Source organism: Mus caroli, unplaced genomic scaffold, assembly GCF_978045245.1.
Source record: "Mus caroli unplaced genomic scaffold, Mus_caroli_1 scaffold_5, whole genome shotgun sequence".
Classification (NCBI taxonomy): Eukaryota; Metazoa; Chordata; class Mammalia; order Rodentia; family Muridae; genus Mus; species Mus caroli.
The window spans coordinates 140182815-140190882 of record NW_028227260.1 but is presented as its reverse complement, the minus strand read 5'-3'; the positions used below and the strand labels follow the sequence as shown (position 1 = coordinate 140190882).

The following is an 8068-nucleotide window of genomic DNA, read 5'->3' as shown; positions in this document are numbered from 1 at the left end:
GTCTGTTAATATGAGATACACACAGTTAATTACCACTCAGTCATAAAGAATGAGGGCAATTAGATGAATAAATATGAAGTGATTTCTGATGTAAGTCAAAGATTAAGACATTGAATAATTTAGATGGTTTTCTATATATTGCTTATGGAAATTTTTGGAAATAATGATCTATACACATGCATATAGAAATGTACCTTTACTTGCAATGGGGCCACATTTCCATAATTCCACTGTAGTTTTAAAACATTATAAGCTGAAATTTTATTTAATATGCTTAGAATACTGACCATCTTAGCTTAGTGTAGCCTCTGGCCCCTTAAATTGTAAGTAACAACCCCAGTTTGGCTGGGGTGACAAAAGGTGGGAACTGTGAAGATCTGCCTAAATATAAAAGGTTTCTGAACACACAAAAATCAAAATTCTGAACATCAAATCAAGTCTGTAATCAATCTGAGGTATTTCCAGCAACACTACTCATGTTACATTGTGAGACTTTGCTGCTGTCTTGGTTCTAACAACATAGCATGCATACCTATTTGTTGTTCATACTGTCATATCTTCTCTTTAATAAATGCTAAAATATTTTATATGCCCAAGATTGATTTTAATATAAATTTGTGACTTATTAATACACATTATAGAAGACTACATAGAGTACCCATTTCATCATTGCAATGAGCCTTAAAATCATTTCATCCACACTAAGCCAAGGGATAGCAGGCATCTCTAACTCCTTCTCAGTAGAACATCTTCTGACAAATGCTTTATCTAACCAGGCAAATAAGCACTAGACACCCTTTTGAAATGGTACATGCTTCTCTTCGTAACCAAGATTCTCTACTCAATGGGCCAATATCAATAAACTCTGGCTACTTGACTCAGTTTTATGTTATTTCTACCAGTTTATGTTCCTATCCCACATCCTTAAAATCCTTTCCCATATGTATTTCCAGACTTCTGCTTGAATGAATTAGCAAGCTAATCAATGTCTTTAGTGGAATAGAGTATCTTCTCATGGAATATACCTTATATACCCTCTCCAGGAGACTACTTAGCCAGAAATCCTGTATTCATAACTACCTTCCTCTACTGTCAACCATTCTGTATTCCCACCACTGTAAACAAGCTTCTCATTAGGTCCTGGCTCTTTTCCTTGAGGAGTGACTCATACCTTCATTCTTGACAAGTCTGTTCTCATTGTCATCCTGCCTGAATTAGGTTATATTTTGCCATCAACCTTAATCACAGGACATGGTAGTGGCGAAAGATTCCCTAAAAGATCTCCTGCACTCTAAACATTAACTTTCTTACCTCCATCATGAAGAAGCAATCCAATTTCCTTCCTCTGGCAGTCTGGATCAATCATCTCTCCAACACTGTTATTCTTTTCTTAGGTTTAATGACATCAGAAGTCCAAAGTGTCCAGGGAGGAAATCTGAGCTTCCAGTTTAATGGGTTGTTTGTGTTATCTCCTGAAGAATACTCCCTTGTCTAAAACTAAAACTTTGATGCCTGCAGAACTTAAAGTTACAGGACTGGGAAGCTAAAATTTCCTTAGTGTGTCACTAGGGATAATAATGAGTGGACCCATTTCCTTTTCTATTATTTAATTCTTGGACTTATGAATCCTGGTTATGTGAGATATTACACCATATATTGCATGGTAATTCAAAGTATACATTGCTTTCTGAAGTGTCCTTTCCTGGCCCTAATTGGCACTGCAACTCTGTCTTCAAAAGGCCATTCCACCACTCTATCCAGGTAGCTGCTTCAGGATGTTGGGGAACTTTTAACGTGCTTGAATTTGTAAAGACTGAATTATGTTTTACATTTAATATTAACTTGAGATCTAGAGAATAATAAGAAAGGAAAATTATGCCTTAATAAATGATGTGTTGTTTGTCAAGCAAACAGGGGGTCAATTGTGCTAGCTAGTTTTAATGCCAATTTGACACAAGCTATAGTCATCTGAAAGGAGGAAACCTCAATTGATAAAATGCCTCCATAAGATCTGGCTGTTGTCAAGATTAAAGGCCATTTTATTAATTAATGATTGATGTGAGAGGGCCTAGCCCATTGTGGGTGGTGCCAGCCTTGAACTGGTGGTCTGAAGCTTTAGAAGAATGCAGGCTGTGCAAGCCATTAGGAGCAAACTACTAAGCAGTACTCCTTCATGGCTTCTGCATCAGTACTGCTTCCATATTCCTACCTTGACTTCCTCTCCTGACTTCCATCAGTAATGGATTATTACTTGGAAGTTAAAACAAAACAACCTCCTTTCCTCCTTAAGATGCTTTTTGTCATGCTCTTCAGCATAGCAATAGTAACCCAAACAATGATGCCCAGTGTCAAGCAAAAAATTCTTGGGCAAATAATGTTACAAATGAAAAACTAAATAAAAAGTCCTGTCCCAGCCAGCTTGTATTACTCTTCAATTGAACATCATGATATTATTTGCAGATCACTAACTCTAGAAAAGTTCAAGTTCAAAGCACAGTTCTTTTTTGCATTGCTGTGAAATAAAAACCATTAAGTTGAACATCTCATCTCTGTGTGTGTGTGTGTGTGTATATATATATATATATATATATATATATATATAATGTGATATATATATAATGTTATATATATAATGTGATATATAATGTGATATATATAGTGATATAAATAATTATCTCTAAAATAAATCTACGTATGTCTATATAAATGTAACTTTTATTCACCAGATGTAATTGTCATCTCAGAGCTATACTGCTGAATAAACTTACCCTTTCTAGCTCATTCTTAACTCTTGCTGGCTGGTTCAGCTCAGCTGTTCTGGTCCAAACTCCTCTTCAGACTGACTTATTCAAACTGGCTTCTCTTAGCTTATCACTGAATTGGTCTGCTAGACCTCAAACTAACTCGGACAATCTGTTCTAATCTCCTGATTCCTTCTCATTCTCAGGTTCATTCTGTCTTCACCTGTAACCTGTCTCTGTAAAAGTGTTTCAGTAAACTTGGCTCCCCCTTCTTTCTCTGTCTGCCTGGCTCTGTCTCTGTCTCTTTCTGTGTCTCTCCCACACTCCCTGACTGAACTTTCCTATGCTGTTCTCTTAAGTAGCCTCTCTTTCCTTTGACATATCCTAAATCAGAAATATTCTGTCAAATTTTTCTGATTTTTCATTTTGTTTGCCTTTCAATTAGTCTTCACTTTCAAATATGGATGTTTACAAACCAAATATGTTTGGTTTAAAGCCATATTAAACATGTTCACTTTTTTTGTAAGTTTATAGTCAATAAACTTATTTGGTTTGATTTGTATATGTTGTAGAATAAAATAATTTGGCAATTTGAGGATGAATGAAAAATGATTATATTTTAATTTTTTCAGAAGAAATTACTTTTATTCAAAGATTTTATACTAGACATATTGAACTCGAGCTGGAAGAGGCAAGTTCAGTCTCAAAATGGAAGGCCATGATCCAAAGGAAGAAGAGCAGCTGAGAAACCTGTTTTTTGGTGGTCTGAGCTTTGAAACCACAGATGATAGCTTAAGAGAACAGTTTAAGAAATGGGGAATACTTACAGACTGTGTGCTAATGAGCAATCCCCAAACAAAATGTTCCAGAGACTATGGTTTTGTGACCTACTCTTGTGTTGAAGAGGTGGATGATGCAATGTGTACTCAGCCACACAAGGTTTATAGGCATGTGGTAAAACTAAAGAGAGCTATTTCTAGAGAGAATTCTGTAAAGCCTGGTGCCCATTTAACAGTGAAGAAAATTTTTGTTGGTAGTATTAAAGAGAATATGAAAAAATATAATCAGAGAAGCAACTTTGGAAAGTATGGCAAGATTGCAACCATAGAAATAGAAAACAGGCAGAGTGGGAAAGAGAGAGGATTTGCTTTTGTAACATTTGATGATCATGACACAGTCAATAAAATTGTTGTTCAAAAATACCACACTATTAATGGACATAATTGTGTAGTGAAAAAGGTCATTTCTAAATAAGAGACACAGTCTGCTGGATCACAGAGAGGTTGTGGAGGTGGATCTAGAAGTTTCTACTCCTTCCACTCCTCTCAGTCCTATCCCCCTCCCCCATGTCCACTCCTCCTCTCTTTCCTTTCAGGAAAGAGCAGATATTTTAGGGATATCAACCAAACATGGAATAACAAGTTACGATAAGACTAAGCCCATACTTTCAAGGCTGGATGGAGAAACCCAGTAGGATAAAATAAGTTTCAAAACAGGTAAAAGGGTCATAGAGCCCCTGATCTTACTGTTAGGAGTCCCAAAAGAACATCAAGCTGCACAATTTTAACATATATGTAGAGGATCTAGTTCAGACCCATGTGGGCTCCCTAGTTGTCACTTCAGTCTCTGTGAGCCACTATGGGCCATGGTTAATTAATTCTGTAGGTTTTCTTGTGGTGACCTTAAACCCTCTGGCTCCTAAAATTCTTCCTCTCCCTCTTCCACAGGATTCCCTGAATTCTGCCTAATGTTTGGCTGTAGGTCTCTCTACAACTGTTTACATCAGTTTCTAGGTGAAGTCTCTCTGATTAATATTCTAAGTTCTGGTCTATGAGTGACTATCAACTTCTTGAGAGCTGGGGTCATGAATGATTTGAGGGAGGGTACCTGGAACAGGCTAGAAGAAAGAAAGAGAGGAGGGAATTGATGTAATTCCATTTCAATTAGAGCACTTAAAATATATATTAAATAAAAATTATTTTTCTTAAAAAATGTATATCTTAGCCAGAACCACTAATATTAAATAGTATAACCAGTTTGAAAGCCTTAATCACTACACAGAGCTTGATTAGTATAAAATATTTTTGAAAGGTTAAATATTTCTTAATTTTTTATTCCTGGTACCACTACCATAATTTATAGGGCAATATACCTGATGTAATGAAAAGAAAAGGAAAATGAAAAGGCTACAACAGATAAAAGATGTCAGGAATACACATCTAATTGACACTACATTACATTAATCAATACCTGCACTTTTTGCAAACTGTGCCTATGATAGTCCTGAACAAGAAGGATTTCCTGTTTAACCTGCAGTAACTTTTTTGACTATGGATCCTCATTCCTTCTGTGGCAGAATTTTATGGTCCCTCTAATGAATTTGGGATGACTGTCTCAAAGTAACCTGCAGCTTTCCTGACAACTCCTTACTCTCTCTCCTGCTAAGAACTGTAGCAGTTTCTATTTTATTTTATTTTATTTTATTTGATGTTATCAGCAGGAGTGTTTATTTCTTTTGTTTTTTCGTGTCTTTTTTATTACGTATTTTCCTCAATTACATTTCCAATGCTATTCCAAAAGTCCCCCATACCCTCCCCCCCCCACTCCCCTACCCACCCATTCCCACTTTTTGGCCCTGGCATTCCCCTGTACTGGGGCATATAAAGTTTGCATGTCCATCACTCTTTCCAGTGATGGCCTACTAGGCCATCTTTTGATACATATGCAGCTAGAGTCAAGAGCTCCGGGGTGCTGGTTAGTTCATAATGTTGTTGCACCTACAGGCTTGCGGATCTCTTTAGCTCCTTGGATACTTTCTCTAGCTCCTCCATTGGGGGCCCTGAGATCCATCCAATAGCTGACTGTGAGCATCCACTTATGTGTTTGCTAGGCCCTGTCCTTTAAAACCTTCTATATTTGTTGTTGTTTCTATGTATGTAGTTTCAAGATGACCACTCTGCTTTTGTAGATAAGATGGCTCATCACTGGGGAAAGGTTAGTTCTCTTTCTCCCAGAAGTCATTGGTTGCCTTTGTCTAGAAGCGTCATCCTGTGAACTTTTCCTTTAAGACAAGAAAAGTATCTAAGCACATAAGGATTCTAAAGAGAGGACGGCAAGAAGAGAAAAAGGAAAGGAAAGGAAATGAGAGGAGAGGAGAGGAGAGGAGAGGAGAGGAGAGGAGAGGAGAGGAGAGGGGAGGGGAGGGGAGGGGAGGGGAGGGGAGGGGAGGGGAGGGGAGGGGAGGGGAGGGGAGGGGTGGGGAGGAGAGGAGAGGAGAGGAGAGGAGAGGAGAGGAGAGGAGAGGAGAGGAGAGGAGAGGAGAGGAGAGGAAAGGGGAGGGGAGGGGAGGAAGGAAAGATCTTCTATAGACATGAATATACCTAATCAGTACAGAAAAATGATGTCATTAGGAAAAATCACAATTCATAACTCCCAAAGTAATAATCAGTTCGGACAAAGAACACCAATAGACACTTAAAATGTCAAGTAAACATACTGTATGAGACAGGCAATCCATTAAAGTACAAAAAAAAACACATTTTTTTCACCTGTTGCAAAAATAGAAACCTAGCATTACAATGGAAGGACCTGATAGTAGCCATCTTAACTGAAAAACCACACTCAGTATAACCAACAGGACAACTTGGCATTATCATTCTAAATGTGATGCAATGTAAAGTACACAATACTACCTATGTGGTTTTGTTTTGTTTTGTTTTACATACTGTATATAACACAGGTTTGCCTCAAAATTGGGATCCTCCTGTTTTATCCTCCAGAGTGCTGGGGTTATAAGTCTGTAGTATAACTATCTGTCACTACTTATGAACTCTTAAAAATATTCTATTGAGTATATTTAACTTGAATCTCAGAAAGTCTCTAATTTATATGATGCAGGTAGTAGAGAAAGAATGAATTAAATGAGCCCAAGAAATCAGGCAAAACTAACAGACAAATTGAAAGGACTGTCTTGGACTCATCAATAAGTCAATGTTAAAAACATATGTAAATGTGGGTCCATTGTACTCTAAAAGATACCATATGTGCAAAATAGGGTGTTTTTTGTTTTTAAGACAGGATGTTTTGTGGGTCAAGAATTTGGTGGCTTTAACTCAGTATCTTCTACATGATTGAAATCAAGATGTTATAAAGGACTGCTATCACTTAATGGCTTGACTAAAGCTAAAAAATGTGTTCACAACTTTACTCATATTGTTGTTAACTATAAGCCTCTTTACTTTGACATGAAATCTTCTTCCTGTGTTTGTACATGTGTGACATGAAACATTGAACCAGAGGCCTTTTGCAAGTTGTATTATGTTCTCAACCTGTAGGTAACATACCTTTTGGGGGTTGAATGACCCTTTTACAGGGGTCACCTTAGACCATCAAAACCTCCCACAGATTTCAAAATTAAAATTCATCAGAGTAGGAAAACAAAAGTTATGAAATAGCAACAAAAAAATTTATGGTTGGGTGTCACCACAAAATGAGGAAAATATTAAAGAGTCACAGTGCTACGACAGCTTTTGGGGGAGCCATCTTGGGTTCCCGGATTCCATCTAGGCTGGTCTGCGAAGGTGAGAGTGTGGACTGCAGAGGCTAACAGCTTCTTTGAGAGGCTGAAGCCACAGAGCTTCTGGGGCAGACCGTGTTTTAGGTTCCAGACACCTAGGCACCTTCCCTGCCAAAGGAGAGGTGTCCATCCTGCCTGGGAGGGCTTTGTCAGAGCACCTGGAGGCGCCATCTTGGTTCCTGGATCCCTCTGAAATGAATCTACTCAGGTGAGAGTGTGGTCTACAGAAGCTACACAGATTCTGGGACAAGCCCTGTTTCCGGCCTTTATCTTCTACCAGGAAGCAGGACCGAATGCCAGATATCTGTCCACCTTTCCTGCAAGAGGAAAGATTGCCTGCAGAGACTGCTCTAACCACTGAAACTCAGGAGAGTGCTAGACTTCCAGGTATGTTGATAGAGGCTAACGGAATCATGAGAAGAACAAGCTCTAAACAGAGACAACTATAACAACTAACGCCAGAGAATAGCAGAGGGCGAAAGGCAAATGTAAGAATGTTACTATCAGAAACCAAGACCACTCACCATCATCAGAACACAGCACTCCCAACTCAGCCAGACCTGGGCACCCCAACATACCCAAAAAGCTAGACCCGGATTTAAAAGCATATCTCATGAGGATGGTAGAGGACATCAAGAAGGACTTTAATAACTCACTTAAAGAAATACAGGAGAACACAGCTAAAGAGTTACAAGTCCTTAAAGAAAAACAGGAAAACACACCCAAACAAGTGATGGAAATGAACAAAAAC

At 38.2% G+C, this 8068-nt stretch overlaps 1 pseudogene; it reads left to right on the top strand.

Annotated features, from left to right (window-relative positions):
* The first annotated feature begins 3449 nt into the window (after positions 1–3449).
* On the top strand, positions 3450–4172 carry LOC110287090 (heterogeneous nuclear ribonucleoprotein A3 pseudogene; annotated as a pseudogene).
* Positions 4173–8068: the final 3896 nt, after the last annotated feature.